Source organism: Chelonoidis abingdonii, chromosome 2, assembly GCF_003597395.2.
Source record: "Chelonoidis abingdonii isolate Lonesome George chromosome 2, CheloAbing_2.0, whole genome shotgun sequence".
Taxonomy (NCBI): Eukaryota; Metazoa; Chordata; order Testudines; family Testudinidae; genus Chelonoidis; species Chelonoidis abingdonii.
Window position 1 is genome coordinate 255,359,567 of NC_133770.1, and position 17,825 is coordinate 255,377,391.

The 17,825-nt window shown below is 42.5% G+C and overlaps 1 pseudogene; it reads right to left on the reverse strand.

Moving 5' to 3' along the window:
• Positions 1-399: 399 nt before the first annotated feature.
• LOC116833643 (small ribosomal subunit protein uS17m pseudogene) lies at positions 400-921 on the reverse strand (annotated as a pseudogene).
• Positions 922-17,825: the final 16,904 nt, after the last annotated feature.

Consider the following 17,825-nt stretch of genomic DNA (forward strand, 5'->3'; position numbering starts at 1 on the left):
CAGAGGACTGCAGCCCAGAGAGTAGTCTGAGATCCTGACACCCCCAGAGAGAGGTGATGGTTTGAAGTCTGAGATCTAACGGGTTGTACTCGAAGAGACCAGGAGGAGTCAGAAATAATTTTAACATTCTTGTTAAAGATAGGGCAAAACTGTGTGTTAAGAAAATAAAACATTGAGAACACAGCTTAACTGTTATTTAAGTTTTTTCCACATTATTTCTAATTGATAAATTCCCCAATTTTAAAATATCTCTGTCATTTTGGTGTTGGAAGTAATTCAGTTTATTAGTTATTGTTACTAACAATAGAAAGATTTTACATCCTAAGACAATGGGCACAACCAATCCCTCATGTAAAGATGAGAGGTAAAGCCCTCTGTTCACTGGCCTCTTCCCATCTTTTATTTCTTTGTTGAGGAAACATTTAGTTCTTGGAGCTTTTCACTTAGGTAGGTGGTGTCTGCCTCAGGTAGACTTTCTGAGTCTGTTAGACTATCCAGGAACCTGGTTCCTGCGCAGGCCTTTCCAGTCACTGGCTCTATGACATTTCCAACCTTGAAAACAATCTCAGCCAGTTCATGTTTCACATTTTTGGTCCTCCGCTCAGGCAAAGCTTTTAGAAGAACAATGTCTCCGACGGCACATTGCTGCAATGGATCATGAGTGAAATCAATTTTTCGCTTATTAAAGAAGTTTAGTAAATAAGGATCCAGCACAAGCCTTGTCACTCTCACTTTGGCAGTTTTATGTATTTTGGTTCCAATTAGTTTCCTTATTATCCATTTTGCATGGACAACTCCACATAGTCTAGACATTGTTTAGCTATGATCATCCAGTGCCTTTTGTGCAATGTTATGCTTGGCTGAAGAATCTCTCCAAAACCTCAGAGATACTTCCCTCTCTATTTTTCACTGTGATCTCCACATACCAGCACTCCCGACACACCTCACCGGCCGGCTGAGGGGTCAGAAGTAACTGGGACAGAGTATCCCTCCTCAGCCTGTACTTGTCTTCTATTGCTCCCATCCCCCACAGCTTGCTCCTATCAATCCCAGCCTATACCTTCCCCCCTCTTTTCCTATGTAGATGTAGAGGTCCCCCTTAGCTCCTGGGATGGAGCATGCTCAGTCAGTCTGTGGGAATCATATATGAAGAGTCCAGTCAGCACATAGAAGCTGGGAGGGGATGAAGTAGAGTTAGAGCAGATGGAATCTTTGGAGAATAATGCTGCCAACCTCTAACAAACCTTGACTGACCATGTGTGAACTGTGATTTTCAGAGTCTTACAACTCAGCCAAATGTGGGTGAATTTTCCTGGGGATAGCACAAGGCACATACAGGACACCAGGGTGACTCCCCTGCTAAATATCAATTAACTGCTCCAGAGCTTGGAAGTGCTGGAGCTTTTTAATAAAAGAGGATCTAAGATTCAAAACTTTGTAAAATGAGCAAACATATTTTGCCTACCTCATTCACTGGAGTAATGAAGCATGTTAGCTGAAGCATACCCCCAAATGCAGCCTGATGCAGAGACCTGGCATAAAAAAATTCAGCCTAAAGAATTTAATTTTGATAAAGTTATAAGAAATTGAAAATTGAATCTTATATGGAAAGTATTAGCTAACCTTAACTATGAGCATCACTGCCAGTAGCACCTACAATAATATTGAAAATATATTGTGCTCTATTTTGATAAAATAATAAAATCTTAATAAGATGAGACCTCACTGCAGCACTCCACTATTAAATCTTTAAGAGCTGGGAAACAACTTAATATTTTTGTGTGAACATTTTTGTGTGAATCTAGCAAAATTCAAATTAGCAAATGTATCATGGATTACTTTTCACAGAGTACATGAAGCATAATTTGGACAACTATTTCTTGTGACTAAGGGCCTGATCCAAAACATCCATATGCCTTCCATAGGCATTGGATTAGGCCAAAAGTTTGCAGTATTCTAGTGATGATAACTTCAATAAGAATAAATAATGCTAGCAACTGCTTTCATGGTAATAATGCATGTGTGACACTTCGGGGTTCAACCCAGATCAGTAAGGGCTTGTGGCACTGTCTGACCTGTAACCCCAGATGTGTCTGTGCTGTGACTTTAGGCAAGTTGCTTAGTCTCTGTTCCCATCGGAAAAATAAGAATAGAGCACTTTCCTACCTCACAGGGGCATTGAGAGGATAAATATATTAAAAAATCATGGAGTACTCATGTATTATGGTAATAGGGGCCATATTGGTACTTAAAATAGACAGAATTTCATGGGGAATCCAGTGAGCCTACTGGGACTTCTTGTATGAATAGAGTCAAATCTGTGATTAATGCTTTGCAGCCGCAGGCTCTAAGCCAATAAAGTATTTCACTCAGCCATCAGTTGGGAGGAAAAATAATACATACGTATAGTATTTCTTTTGGTTTTTTTTATAGTGCAAACACTTGTAATAAAAAATAAATATAATGTGAGCACGTTCACTTGGTATTCTGTGTTGTTGTTTCTACATTTTCGAATATATGAAATCAATATATTTGAAAATGTAGAAAACATCCAAAAATATTTAAGTAAATGATATTCTATTAATGTTTAACGGTGAGATTAATTGCAATTAATTTTTTTAATTACTTGACAGCTCTAATATTATTAATTTGCTTCTGGTACTTCCCGCAATGTAGTAGGTGCCTTCCAAATGTCAAATAAACACTGCTCTGAAAAGCATACATTTTAGGGTAATAAAAGAGAAAATAACTGCAAACTGTTTGCTAGAAAAGCCCAGTTCAATCACCAGGGAGAAATTAGGTTGCAGTTGTGTGAATGGGGGGCTCAAAATAGACTTAGAAGATACTAGAAGATTATGTAAATGAGTCATATGCTGGAAAATACAGTAGAAATGTGTCGAGTGACCTACTCTACTACAGGAATGGCAATATACAAAAACCTGTAGGACAGCACTTCAACCTCCCTGGCCACACTATAGCAGACCTTAAGGTGGCCATCCTGCAGCAAAAAAACTTCAGGACCAGACTTCAAAGAGAAACTGCTGAGCTTCAGTTCATCTGTAAATTTGACACCATCAGCTCTGGACTAAACAAAGACTGTGAATGGCTTGCCAATTACAGAACCAGTTTCTCCTCCCTTGGTTTTCACACCTCTACTGCTAGAACAGGGCCCCATCCTCCCTGATTGAACTAACCTCGTTATCTCTAGCTTGCTTGCTAGCATATATATACCTACCCCTGGAAATTTCCACTACCTGCGTCTGACGAAGTGGGTATTCACCCACGAAAGCTCACGCTCCAAAACTTCTGTTAGTCTATAAGGTGCCACAGGATTCTCTGCTGCATTTACTACTCTACTAAGTGAAGTTACTGAAGTTAAAATGCTTGTTTCATCCAAGAAACAATTAAGCAGTGCCAATGGGAGTGTGATCTGGAGAACTGAAAGAGAATGAGCTTAGATGACCAGAATGCCCTTTTAATATTCTCCCTTAATTTGTTGTTATGTTCTTACAACTCTGGTCTATAAGGAACAATTTGAAATGAAGAATCTGATGCTCTGCTGGAGGACAGTCTCTATTTTCTAGTTACTCAGCAACATTAGCTTTAATAGCTTATAACAGACTACAGTGGAGTCACTGCAGATTTACACTGATGTAACTGTGATCAGAATCTAGCCCAGTTGCCCCATATAAACACTATACTTTTAAAAAGTCAAACACAGCACTATTCAGAAGGAAGGCAAGAGTTAGTCAGTTTCCAGTTAACACTTAAAAGTAAAGTGCAATATGAACTGAAAGAGCCTAAGCAAAATTAATAAGTTAAAAACCCCTGCATAGCTATATCCACTCCCTAAATTATTTCTAAAGGTACATTTAGAGATACAAAACTGTAAAGCTGGCAATCATAATGTGATATGCAGGATAATTTTTAATTAGCTTCAGTGTTTATAGATTCTGTAACTGTGCCTCCTGAACTCCAATAGGTATGGTAACAAGAAATAACCTTGTGGTGAAGTCATCTGTATTGGTGACTTACCCACAGGTTAGCTGCAATGACAATACACGAGCCTCCAGAATGTAAAAATAGCATTTCAGCCTCACTGGTTACTGGTAGCTACCAATAAACAGTAGGAATTGGAAAATCAATTCTGAAGAAAACAGGATTGATTTCTAACAGAACAGTGAGTGGGGTGGGCAAGAGAGGGAAATTATTATTATGGTTTTGCTTCCTATTCCAATTATATTAATTTCGTGATATTTTTTATTTCAAATAATCACATAGCTATCTGTGCTTTACTGGTGTACTGTGTCCAGTCCTGATGCCCAATATTCAAGAAGGATATGATAAATTGGAGAGGGTTCAGAGAACAGCCACAAGAATGATTCAAGGATTAGAAAACAAGCCTTATAGTGATAGACTCAAACAGCTCAATCTATTTATCTCCACAAAGAGAAAGTTAAGGGGTGACTTGATTATAGTTTGTAAGTATCTACATGGGGACAGATATTTAATAATGGACTTTTTAAGCTAGCAGGGAAAGATATAACATGATCTAATGGATGGAAGTTGAAGGTAGACAGATTCACCCTGGAAATAAGGAATTAAGTAAGAGTAATTAAGCACTGGAACAATTTACTGTGGGTCGTGGTGGATTCTCCATCACTGACAATTTTAAAACCAAGATTGGATGTTTTTCTAAAAGATCTGCTCCAGGAACTACGTTGGGGAAGTTCTATAGCCTGTGTTATACAGAAGGTCAGACTAGATCAGGGGTTCTCAAACTTCATTGCACTGTGACCCCCTTCTGATCACAAAAATTACTACACGACCCCAGGAGGGGGGACTGAAGCCTGAGCCTACCTGAGTCCCACACCCTGGGTGGGGGAGTGAAAGCCCAAGGGATGCAGCCCCAGGCAGGGGGACTGTAACCTGAGTCCCACACCCTAGGGCTGAAGCCCTCGGGCTTTGGTTTCAGCCCCAGTGGTGGGGCTTCTGCTTTGGCCCTGGGCGGTGTGGCTTGGGCTTTGGCACCAGCAAGTCTAACACCAGCCCTAGTGACCACATTAAAACAGTCATGACCCACTTTGGGGTCCTGACCCACAGTTTGAGAACTGCTGGACTAGATGATCACAGTGGTCTCTTCTGCTGTTGGAATCTATGAAATTCTCTTCATAACCCCCTTCTGTGTATATTAATAGATGTGTGGAGGTAAATGTAGATGGCAGGGAACTGGCTGTGACCTGCTGCAATTAAGGGTCTATTTTTTTTTCTAACCCCCTGATGTGAGAGACCTATAACTTTCTGAACCTTTTGGGGATGACATTTTTCATTCTTGAATTCTTCCCGAAGGTGATTTGTTTCCTAAAGATTAAGGAAAAAAGGAACAGCTAGACGTGAGTGAGAGAAGAATGAAAGAATATGCTCTTCCCCATATTAAAAATATATATATTGACAAAACCCTTTTTGAACAGCCCTACAAAAGCCTGAAAAAGCCTGAGGTAGAAAGTTGAAGTCCAGTTTGAAAATAGCCCTCATTGAGCATCAGTGTATAACCATGGTCTGGAAGAAACTGTTTTTTATCTGAAAATAATGTAATGAGTGTGACAGATATGATGCTTTGGAAACATGGAATATTCAAAGACTATTATAGTGGGCTGTGACAGATGTCATGGACATGTGGATAATTCAGAGACTTTATAAATGTTATGTGTATCTTTATGGTCTGGCCTGAGATTGTATTGCTGTTCTCACCAGGTGAACTAAAGGATCATTTCCTACAGGAACCAAATTCACTGGGGAGGGGGGGTAATTAATGCAAATCCCTAATGCAGGTAACAAGTCTGTGGAAGTTTTACCCCTGGAGACATAACATATATTGGTTTGACCTGGTTCAAGAAGCCTACAAACAAAAAGGACTTGAGACTGTATAAAGTAGCTGCCCTGATCTGAAAGAGAAGTCACTCACACAATCCAAGAACTGACATGAAACTGTGATCAAGAGAGACAAACACTGCTGAAAGTGCCTGAAGTACTTTAACCCTGTCAGGGTTTCCATGAGGAAGATGGATGGCTGCCTGGTAAGCTAGACCTGAATATAAGCTGTTTATTGTTTTATGCTATGTCTTCTCTGTAATGCTTTTGTTCTGAATAAGTAGTACTTTGCTTTATGCAAGCTGGCTGGTCACTAGTTAACTCCCTCATTGCCCCTGAGAGAACAGATCTGCAGGTGCTGAACTAAACTCAGACCTGCTGAGCTAATCACACTGAATTGCAGGAGTCTGCAGTCTAAGCCCCCAGCCTGGAAGGCCAGGATCCCTGGGATCTCTCCCTGAGAAGGGTGATGTGTAGAGGCCTGGGACCAAAGCAGCATGCCCTCAGAGAGGCCACAAATGGATCACAGAGGCAGTTACCTTGGGAACTGTGACAATGAGCATGTACATATTATACATATATGTACATTGTGTGTACACAAGCTCAGTTTCATAAGTGTGCCCCTAAGGAAGGTTTAGTTGTGCCTAGGTAACTTAGCCATACTAAGTCCTCTGAATTAGTGACAATAACTAGGACTACCTTGAAAGCAATTCAGGTTAAATGGCTTTCTCCCGACTCAAGAGAGGGTAAGGCACATTGGATTAGGAGACAGAAAAAAGGATGGCAAATTTGTAGAAATTCAGTTGGTGCCCAGAACCTGCCCCCCCAACTCCGCCCCCACCTTCCTAAGGCTCTGGAAGGGGTTTGGGGAGAGGTCTGGGATGCAGGTCCTGGGCTGGGGATTAGGGTGCAGGAGGGGTGCAGGGTGCAGGCTTTGGGATGGAGTTTGGGTGCTGGGTGCAGGCTCCGGGCTGGGGCAGGAGGTGGGTGTGCAGAAGGGGGTGAGGGGTGCAGGCTTTGGGACGGAGTTTGGGTGCAGGCTCTGGGCTGGGGGTGGGGGTGTAGGAAGGGGTGAGGGGTGCAGGCTCTGGGAGGGAGTTTGGGAGTGGGAAGGGGTGTGTGCAAAAGGGGAGGTGGTGCATGCTCTGGGAGAGGATGCATGCACTGGGAGGGAGTTTGGAGATAGGAGGGAGTGCAGGGGTGAGGGCTGTGGGGCTGAGGATGAGGGATTCATGATGCAGGACAGGGTTCAGGGCTACGGCAGAGGGTTGGGGTGTGGGGTGAGGGCTGTGGGGCTGAGGATGAGGGGTTCATGAGGCAGGATGGGGCTCAGGGCTAGGGCAGAGGGTTGGGGTGTGGGGTGAGGGCTGTGGGGCTGAGGATGAGGGGTCCATGATGTGGGGGGTCTCAGGACTGGGGCAGAGGATTAGGGAGTAGAAGAATGAGGGTTGGGGCTGAGGATGAGGGGTTCATGCTGCAGGGGGGGCCCAGGGCTGGGGCAGAGGATCAGGGTGCAGAGGGATGAGGGTTGGGGCTTAGGATGAGGGGTTCATGCCGGGGGGGCTCACAGCTGAGGCAGAGGATCAGAGTGCAGGTGAATGAGGACCGGGGCTGAGAATGAGGGGTTCATGATGCGGGGGGGCTCAAGGCTGGGGCAGAAGATTAGGGTGCAGGGGGATGAAGGTTGGGACTGAGGATGAAGGATTCATGATGTGGGAGGGCTCAGGGCTGAGGCAGAGGATTAGGGTGGGGCGGATGAGGGGTTTGGGGTGTTGGAGAGGCTCAGGGCTAGGGCCGAAGGGCAGGGTAAGGGCAGCCTGCCTTGCCATTATTGAATGGCAGGCACTAGGACCCTGAGGCAGCAGACAGCAGTTCTGCCGTTCTACCCCGGCAGCAGAAGCAGGCAGGGGAGAGGCAAGTGCTGCTTTCTGTCAGGCAGGGACGCTGCGGGGCGGGGAGACCCGCGGGGGCTGGGGACCGATCCAGGCAAGGCCGGGGGAGAGACCCAGGTCCAAATATTGCTGGAGCAGGGCCCCCAGCACTGAATATTCCTGGTGCTCGAGCACTGCAAACATATATAACCTGCCGCCTAGGGACAGAAAGTCCTGAGTTCTGTTCCCAACTCTCCTTAAAAATTCTCTCCACTACATAACATTTATGTTTTTTGACATTTGTACATATAAGAACACTTATCCCGGTTTCTAGTTACCTTACACTAGTCCATATATTTTTCAGCAAAGTAGATTTATAACTTTCTATCTCTACAGTGCTGCAAAATGTCATTGGTGAGTTCATCTGAATTATTCCAAACTCATTTATCCTAACCTGTAGTATAGATTTTATTTGTGGGCTCAGTTTTTCCATGATAATATCAGAACACTACCTTGCATAAGATATTGGATATATTTGTAATCATTTAGATTTAAGCACAACTAACATCTGAATGCATTTCTGTTCTATTTCTAGCTTTAATTAATGTTTCTGTCTGAGTGGATCTTCTAGCTAAGAGAATATTGGTTCTTAAATGCACCAGCCAGTTTTTCATCCATTCCAAATAGCTAAATAACATTTGATCAAACTTTGTCTGGTCTCTGATGGCTTCTCTAATATAACGAACAGATGCAAAGGGTTTGTTGATTGTTTTTCTGGCAGTGTTCCTGAATATTTTTATCTAACATTTTAGTTATCAATATTCCTTCAGCAGAAAGGCTTTCAGCAAATGGAAAGCTGAAATCCATTCCTAAGGATCATCTGTTACTGGAGATAGATGGGGCTTCCTGATTGCTCCCACAGTAATTCCTCATTTTTTAAGTTCACCCATGCTAGTGTAGTCATTGTGCTGAATTCAAAACATGTTTTTCTATAGTTAACATATTCATTGTCACATATCATGATTGCTTTGTAGAACGTTTTCTGTGGGCTTGTGTTTTACAGGAAAGAGATGTTTCAAATGAGTAGCTACAGGGATTTCACACACATTATCCAACAATGTATTGGGGAATGTATTGGGGAAATTGTTTTAGTTCAGAAGGTGGAGAAAGCTACTAGGGGAGAGGCTGTTTGTTCTAGATTTGATTTTGACAAATAGGGAGGAACTGGTTGAGAATTTGAAAGTGGAAGGCAGCTTAGGTGAAAGTGATTATAAAATGGTAGAGTTCATGATTCTAAGGAATGGTAGGAGGGAAGACAGCACAATAAAGATAAGGGATTTCAAGAAGGCAGACTTCAGCAGACTCAAGGAGTTGGTAGGTAAGATCCAACTGGAAGTAAATCTAATGGGAAAAACAGCTCAAGGGAGGGGGCAATTTTTCAAACAGACATTATTAATGGCACAAGACCAAACTACCCCACTACATAAGAAAGACAGGAAGTACGGCAAGAGACCAGCCTGGCTTAACCAGGAGATCTTCAATGATCTAAAAATCAAAAAAGAGTCTTACAAAAAAGTGGAAACTAGGTCAAATGACAAAGGATTAATATAAACAAATAACAAAAAATGAGGAAATGGCATTAGTGCTAAATGACTTTTTTTGTTTCACTATGTTAAAAGTCCAATTGCAACAAACCTTTTTGGTTTTTCACCAAAAAGATTTGTTGCAATTGGACGTTTAACATAGTGAATGCCAGTGAAAAGGAGGTCGGACCAGAGGCTAAAATAGGGAAAGAACAAGTTAAAAAAATTAGACAAGTTAAATGTCTTTATGTTGGCAGGGTCCTGATGAAATACATCCTAGAATACTCAAAGAGCTGACTGAGGAGTTATCTGAGCCATTAGTGATTATCTTCGAAAAGTCATGGAAGGCTGGAGAGATTCCAGAAGACTGGAAAAGGGCAAATATAGTGCCAATCTATAAAAAGGAAAATAAGGACAGCCCAAGGAGTTACAGACCAGTCAGCTTAATTTCAGTACCCAGAAAGATAATGGAGCACATAATTAAGCAACCATTTGGGAAACACCTAGAAGATAATAAGGTGATAAGTAACGGTCAGCATGGATTTGTGAAGAACAAATCATGTTAAATCAATCTAATAGTTTTCTTTGACAGGGTAACAAGATTTGTGAATGGGGGAAGTGGTAGATGTGGTATATATATTGACTTTAGTAAGACTTTTGAAACTGTCTTGCATGACCTTCTCATAACTAAACTAAGGAAATGCAACCTAAATGGAGCTAGTATAAAGTGGGTGCATAACTGGTTGGAAAACTATTCCCATAGAGTAGTTATCAGTGGTTCACAGTCAAGCTGGAAGGGCATAACGAGAGGGGTCCTATAGGGATTAGCTCTGGGTCCAGTTCTGTTCAATATCTTCATCAATTACTTAGATAATGAGATAGAGAGTACATTTACCAAGTTTGTGGAAGATAACAAGCTAGAGATAGCAAATGATTTTGGAGGATAGAATTAAAATTCAAAATGATCTGGACAAACTGGAGAAATGAAACTTTACTATGCAGAAAAAAAATGCTACCTGAAACCATCTTAATTTAAATGAAACAAGCACAAGAACAGTTTCCTTACCTTATCAAATCTTTTTTTCAAATTTTCCCTATATTTTTAGTAGTTTACATTTAAACACAGTACTGTACTGTATTTGCTTTTTTTTCCTTTTGTCTCTGCTGCTGCCTGATTGCATACTTCTGGTTCCAAATGAGGTGTGCAGTTGACTGGTCAGTTCGTAACTCTGATGTTCATAATTCTGAGGTTCTACTGTAGTGGAAATTGGGGAGAAACACTAGTTGTCAGGGACTTTCTGACCAGGGAGATAATGTAGGACTTTTTGGAGAGGGAGGACATCAAATGTGGAGGCAGAATCCAACCAGAAGCCACTGTGGAAGGAAGGACAGAATTTGTGTAACAATTGTTAGACTAAAACAGAATTGTCTGAGGCCGTAAGAACATGGGTTTGAGACTCTCATTTCTCATTGATGCAGTTGACTGGCTGAGTAGGTCTAATCTACAAAATGACTATATTACTGATAGACATGGTCCGTATAGTTGATAGACACTCATTCATGTTGGGGGCTTAACTACCCAGGAGAGTTTAGCAAGCATCTATGTTTCTTCCAGGAGCTAACAAGTGTGCGGGGGGTGTGCGCATACCACACCTTCCAGGAGGGAGATGAACCATGCCTCTCCCATGAATCCTGCCCTATGGGTGGCTAGTGCTTCAGGAGGTGCTAAGTCATGCCTGGACTAGGAAATTAGATCTTGTTGTAAAATTTGTTAACTAACATGATTTTAAAGAGGACTTTTCCCCTCATGTCATCTCATGTAGACAGGGAAAGTCATGTTTCAAATCACATCAGCTGATCATAGTCATCCGTAGGGTTGACTATAAACTCCTGGAAGTAGATAATGGAAACAGATTAACTATAGTTAAAGCTAAGATTTTGTCATGGTTATTTTTAGTTAATGTCACAGACAAGTCATGGACAATAAACAAAAATTCATAGAAGACCGTGACCTGTCTATGACTTTTGCTGCTGTGGCTCCATGGTTTACCCTGCCACCATGGTGGCTGGGAGCTGTGGGGTTCCCTCTCTACCTGCAGCTGCTGGAAGCTTCAGGGGGGCACCCTCCACCCACAGCAGCTGGGAGCTGCAGGATAACCATATTTTCCAGAGAGAAAATGAGACACCCTCAGCCACTTGCCCAAGGCATCCCCCTCCCTGTGCTGTTACCTGTCACTGGAACCTTGCCAGGGTCCTGCTGGATGCCAGCTCCAGAGTCCTGCAGCCCCTGGGACTGAAGCAAAGAATGTCAGGGAGATCTCTGGAAGTCAGGGATTCTGTGATTTCTATGGCCTTTATGACATAAACATAGTCATAACTATAGTCATCGCACAGTAGCACTAACAGACACCATCAGACACTATTTCAAAAACATTTTGTAATTAGGCATTGACAGACCAGGAAGACATTAGGCTTGTCCCAGCTTATTGTATTTGTTGTGTTTAATAGAAGTAGGCAGCTGCAATACAAATCCTGTGGTTTACAAAGGTAATCATTTTAAAGAAACATTGGGCTAATACTCGAAACAGTTGGGTTTCAGGTTGGAGCAAATGACTCATTGCTACAGTCAAAGATAATAGCTGAAAAAGGAAAGGGATTTTTCACAAGGGCCTTTTTTAGTAGACTTAACTGGGTCTCTGAAATGATAGAGCGCAATATATAGCACATGCCCTCTTTGCTAGATGGAAGATAAGGTTTGATTCTTGAATAATAAAGTGGAATAAAGGGTATCTTTCATGCTAATTGTAAGTAAAGCCTGTGCAATAATCCCCAAATTATGAAGTGCTGTAGGAATCTATTCTTTCTTTCTAATATGTGTGTGACTGACCTGGTTGAGCTCCCCATGCTGAACAAACAAGGCTGCTGTGTTTGGTTCCCAACATCAGCTCCTGTGTGCCTCTAAGGGTATGTCTACACTACCCGCCGGATCGGTGCGTAGTGATCGATCTATTGGGGATCGATTTATTGCATCTAGTATAGACTCGATAAATCGATCCCTGATCGCTCTGCTGTTGACTCCTGTACTCCTCTACTTCCGCCTCTCACCATGGTGTCGACAGGGGAGTGGTGGCAGTCGATCCCGCACCGTAAGGACGTGAGGTAAGTCAACCTAAGATGTGTCGACTCTAGCTACGTTATTCTCGTAACTGAAGTTGCGTATCTTAAGTCGATCTCCCCCTCACACACACCCAACGTGGCCTAAGGCTACTAAGTCTGAGCAGCATCCAGGCAACTGTCTCTGGCCTCTCAGGCTCATTCCCAGGGTGCAAACACCCTGTTCACTACCCGTTCTCAGAAGTGAGTCCCCTCCACAGTCCAGCTGCCCTAGACCCTAGACCCACCCAAGTCTATTATTATAGACCACCGAAATCAGGAAGAAGAAGTGCATGAGTCATTTTACATGCAGGTAAGAAGATTAGCAAACACACATGAGCTAGTATTAATGTTGGAAGACTACTGCAGCAAAACATAATACGGTCACCAAATTCTTAGCATGCATAGGGGACAGCTTTCTGATTGAGAAAGTTGATGAAACAACTATGGAGTCATCCATTTTGGATCTGTTTTTGACTAACAGGGATGAATGAGTTGTGAATGTGAAAGTAGTCAGGAGCTTGGGAGAAAGTCATCATGATCTGATAGAATTCAAGATTCTATTGAAAAGAGGATATGAGAACAGCAAAACGAGAATGGCAAAACAAGGACACTGGACTTCAGAGGGGCACATTTCAACCAACTTAGAGAAACAGTAGGCAAAGTCCCATGGAAAGACCAATTAAGAAGAAAAGGAATCAAAGGGGACTGGCAGTTTCTAAAAGATATAAACTAGACTAGAGGCTCAACATGAAGCTATTCCAGTGCAGAGAATGATAAGAGTCATAGGAGGCCAGTGTGACTGCACAAGGAGCTTTTTAGCTATCCAGAACCCAAAAGGGATACATACAGGAAATGGAAGGAGATATACATGAGAATAGCACAAGTGTGTGGGGACAAAATCAGGAAAGCCAAGGCCAAGAATGAGTTACAGCTGGCAATGAATGTTAGAGACAACAAGAATGGATTCCTTCAAATATGACAGACAAAAAAGAAAGATCAAGGACAGTGTGTGTCCGCTGCTCAGTGGAGATGGTGAGCTGATAACGGAAGATGATACGAAGGCAGAACAGCTCAAAGCCTACTTTGCTTCAGTCGTCTCACAAAAAATAACATGACCGGATGGCTACCAATGTTACTATAGACAATAAAGGGGAAGGGATGCAGATCAGGATAAGTAAAGAACACATCAGAGATCTTCTAACCAATTTGAATGAATTCAAATCAGCAGAGCCTGATGCTATTCACCCGAGGGTACTGAAGTAATTAGCTGAAGAAATCTTGGAGCCATTGGCAATAATAATATTTGCAAAGTCATGGATGACAGGAGAGATCCTGGAAGACTGGAGGAGGGATAATGTAATGCCCATCTTTAAAAGGGGGGAAAAGGTGGAATCGGGGAATATAGACCAGTCAGCCTGACTTTGATACCTGGGAAGCTACTAGTGCAAGTTATAACATTAAACATTAAATTTGCAAATAACTGGAGGCTGAAGGGGTGATCACTAGCAGCCAGCATAGATTTACCAAGAGCAAATCATGCCAAACTAGCTTGATTTCCTTCTTTGACAGAATAACAGTTTTGATGGATAGGGGGCATGTGGTGGACATAATATACCTGGACTTCAGCAAGGCTTTTGACCCAGTCCCCCATACGACATTCTGATAAGTAAGCTGGAGAAATGCAGACTTGCCAGAACTGCTATTAAGTGGATACGTTAAGTGGATACTAAGAGTAACTGTTAATGGAATGATGTCAGAGTGGAGGAAGTCTCAAGTGGGTTCCACAAGCAGGAGTGGCGGAAGCTCCTTAAAAGTGGGGGGAGCCACTTACCCCCCATGACGCCTCTTCCCCTGAAGCCCCGCTCCCATGCCACCTTTTCCCCCCAGACCCTGCTCCCTGTTTGCTTCTCCAGCCCCCCTGCCATTGCTCACCCTTACATCTGGTAAAAAGTGATGGGGCCCTGGCCCTTGCCCACCCCATTCCAGCACCCCTATCCACAGAGATCTGTTCTGGGTCCGGTGTTTTATAACATCTGTATTGATGATCTGGATGTATGATACTGATCAAATTTTCAGATGACATAAAGCTGGTGGGGGGTTGCCAACTCTTTGGAGGATAGAACTAAAATTCAGAGGGCTCTTGATAAATTGGAGAACTGGGCTATAGATAAGAAAATTACATTAAAGACAAATGTAAGGTGCTACACTTAGGGAAGAAAAAACAAATGTACAAATACAGAATGAGGGATAACTGGCTTGGCAGCAGCACTGCTGAAAAGGATCTGGGAATAGTGGTAGATCACAACCTCAACATGAGTCAGCAATGCGATGCTGTTGCAAAAAAAAAAAAAAAAAAAGCAAATGCAATTTTAGGTTGCATTAATAGAGGCACAGGAGGTAATAGTCCCGCTCTACTTGGCACTGCTTAGGCCTCCACTGAAGTCCTGTGTCCAATTTTTGTCACCAATGTATAGAAAAGATGTACATAAAGGATCCAGAGGCACGTGACAAAGATCGTCAAAGGGATGAAATACAAGCCATATAAGCAAAGGCTGAAGGAACTGAGTATGTTTGATTTGGAAAAGAGAAGATTAAGGGGGGACATGATAGTGGTCTTCAAATACTTGAAAGGCTGCCATAAAAAAGATGGAGAAAAGTTGTTCTCTCCTTCCACAGAGGGCAGGACAAGAGGCAATGGGTTCTACAGCATAGCAGATTTAGATTAAATCTCAGGAAAAGCTTTCCAACTGTAAGAACAGTGAGACAATGGAACAGACTACTAAAGGAGGTTGTGGAAGCTCCTTCACTAGAGGTTTCAAAAGGAGGCTGGATAGTCATCTATCTTGGATGGTGTAACCACAACAAATCCTGCATCTTGGCAGGGGGTTAGACTAGATGACCCTTGCAGTCCCTTCTAATCCTGTGATTCTAGTTCTCCCCAGAAGCTTAAGCACACCCTTTCCCAGAGCTCCACCCCCCGGGTAGTCCAGTTTACAGGTTAAACCTTTGGGGGTACACAGTAGCAGAGCCAGGTTTTGTAACTAAGGGGAACCGTGGTGTGATGAGTCACTGGTGGCCATTTTTCAACTGAAAAATATGTTTCAAAAGGTGACATATATACACCTAAAGGATACCAGGTGAGGGACAACTGCCCTTTCTGCCCTCTCTGGGTTCTGCCACTGGGGCCTCATGACAGTTATAGCAATGAAATCAGAGGTTTTGCAAAGTAAGTTCTTACACACACACACACACACACACTTTATTTCTAATGAAAGCCTAGAGATTTACAGATCCATGCAAAAGCAACAAAAGCTGCATGTGCAAACCCTTCAGTGTCCTCACCACTTCAAAAGCCCTTTGGGTTTTTGGTCAGTCCTCTCAGAAACCCAAGACCCTCCGTCTCAGCTTTCAGGTTCTCACTCCCTTCCACTGCAACAAACAAGCTCTTCCTAGCTTGTTCAGGTCCAGTGGTCAACAGCTTCCTCCTAGCTCAGAGAGCATGCCCCTTTTAACAGCAGCATCTGACACCTCTTTCTTTGTTCTCCTCTTCTGCTGGAGAATTTCAATTGCTCCAACTCATCTCCCTGCAGACAAGCTCATTTAGCTTGGCCAACCTCTTTAGCAAATTCATTGTTCTTCCAAGGCAGATTCATTCCATATTAACCACTCTTGATTGTCCTGTAGCTGCTTCCAGACAGTACGTGTGATATATGACATGGTCACTGTAAACAAATGGCTGATTCAATATACACTGAGGGTTAGAGTTACATAGAGAGTTTGGAAAATCAATCAGAATTCATATGCTGTACATAGATTCCCCAAACCATCACAGTATGGGGGATGAGTTTGAGTTTAACATAGTATTCTAACAACTTTTCTTCATGGAGATGTTAAGATCATTTGCAGGAAGTTTGAGCTCAGCAGTCAAGAAAAATTGCCAGCTGATCTTAATGAGCAGTAGAATCAAGCTATATATAGTAAACTTTCCCAAACAGTAAGTAACATGCGGATAATGTTATTCAACAAGCTGCCTTTAAAACAAGATAAGATCTTGATTTACTGTTATGACCAGAGGTGGTTACTGTTAAATTATTTTTAAGAGATCATGGTTTGGAGCTAGATAATACAACCATCTAATCAAAGTACTGCAGTTATGCTGTTTTGATTTTTTTTGAGAGAGACGAGCAATAAAAATCTTTTTTCCCTATCACATTTCAAAAGTTCTCATTTCATTTTAGTGCCTGTGGAGGTTTTTTCTTTTCATTTAAGTTACTGTCAGATACGACTTGTGAAAGGTTGGCATAGAGCCCACAATCCAACCCCCAGGCGCGTGGGTTCAGTGTTCAGTCACTAGTGCTTGGCATTCTTTGCTCTTAGACTCATAGAATCAGAGAATATCAGGGTTGGAAGGGACCTCAGGAGGTCATCTAGTCCAACCCCCTGCTCTTGCAAAGCTCTGACCAGATGTGCGAATTTCCTGAACCTGGGCTGATGCTTTATGCCCAGTCATACCACTTTACAGCTTGCCTTCAGCTGCACAACTTTCTTGGCCCGATTACTTAAATTTCAATATCTTTGGGATGAGTTGAGGGAAGAGAAGAAGGTTCAAGTGGAACGCAAACATCCAAGTGAACTTTCAGGGGTTGGTCCAGGCTCAAGCCATGGCTTCTAGGGCAGCCAGGCTCCTGGCTGTGTGGCAGGAAGTCTGGAAGCAGAGTTTGGGGTTCTCCAGGCAGCTTAGGGCACCTCCTGAATTTTGTTTCAAAAGAAGTTTAAATGAAATGGTGTTCTGATTTTTTCAAAATGAAATTTGAAATTCCCTTTCAATGGGAAAATTCCAGTCTTCAAGGTTCTGTTTGAAAGCCAAACACCTTTAATTGATTTATTTTGAAATTTCAGTATTTCCAACAGAATGGGAATTCTGGGATCTGGCCAGCCCTACTCCTTATGGTTGGTGTAGCCCTCACATGAGATGTCTTAGGGTAGGGGAAAGGAAGGGTCCTTATGCCCTCTCCACGTGCAAAAGCCAAGAACAGTCTGGCCTACTGCATGAAAGACAGTTAATTACCGAACCTGCCATATTAATACACCCTTAAGATAACATTATCATTGACACACTGCTTCAGTAAGGCCTTATCTACACTGCAGAGTTTTGTCACCAAAAGGTAGCTTTTGGCGATGAAACAATGGAGGTGTACACGCTGCAATGCCACTTTTGGCAACAAAACTCTTCAGTTTCAGCGACAAAATAAAACCACCTCGATGAGAGTCATAAAGCTTTTTGTGGCAAACTAAAAGTGATAAAGCATCAGTGTAGATGTTGTTCATTATATCGCCATAACTG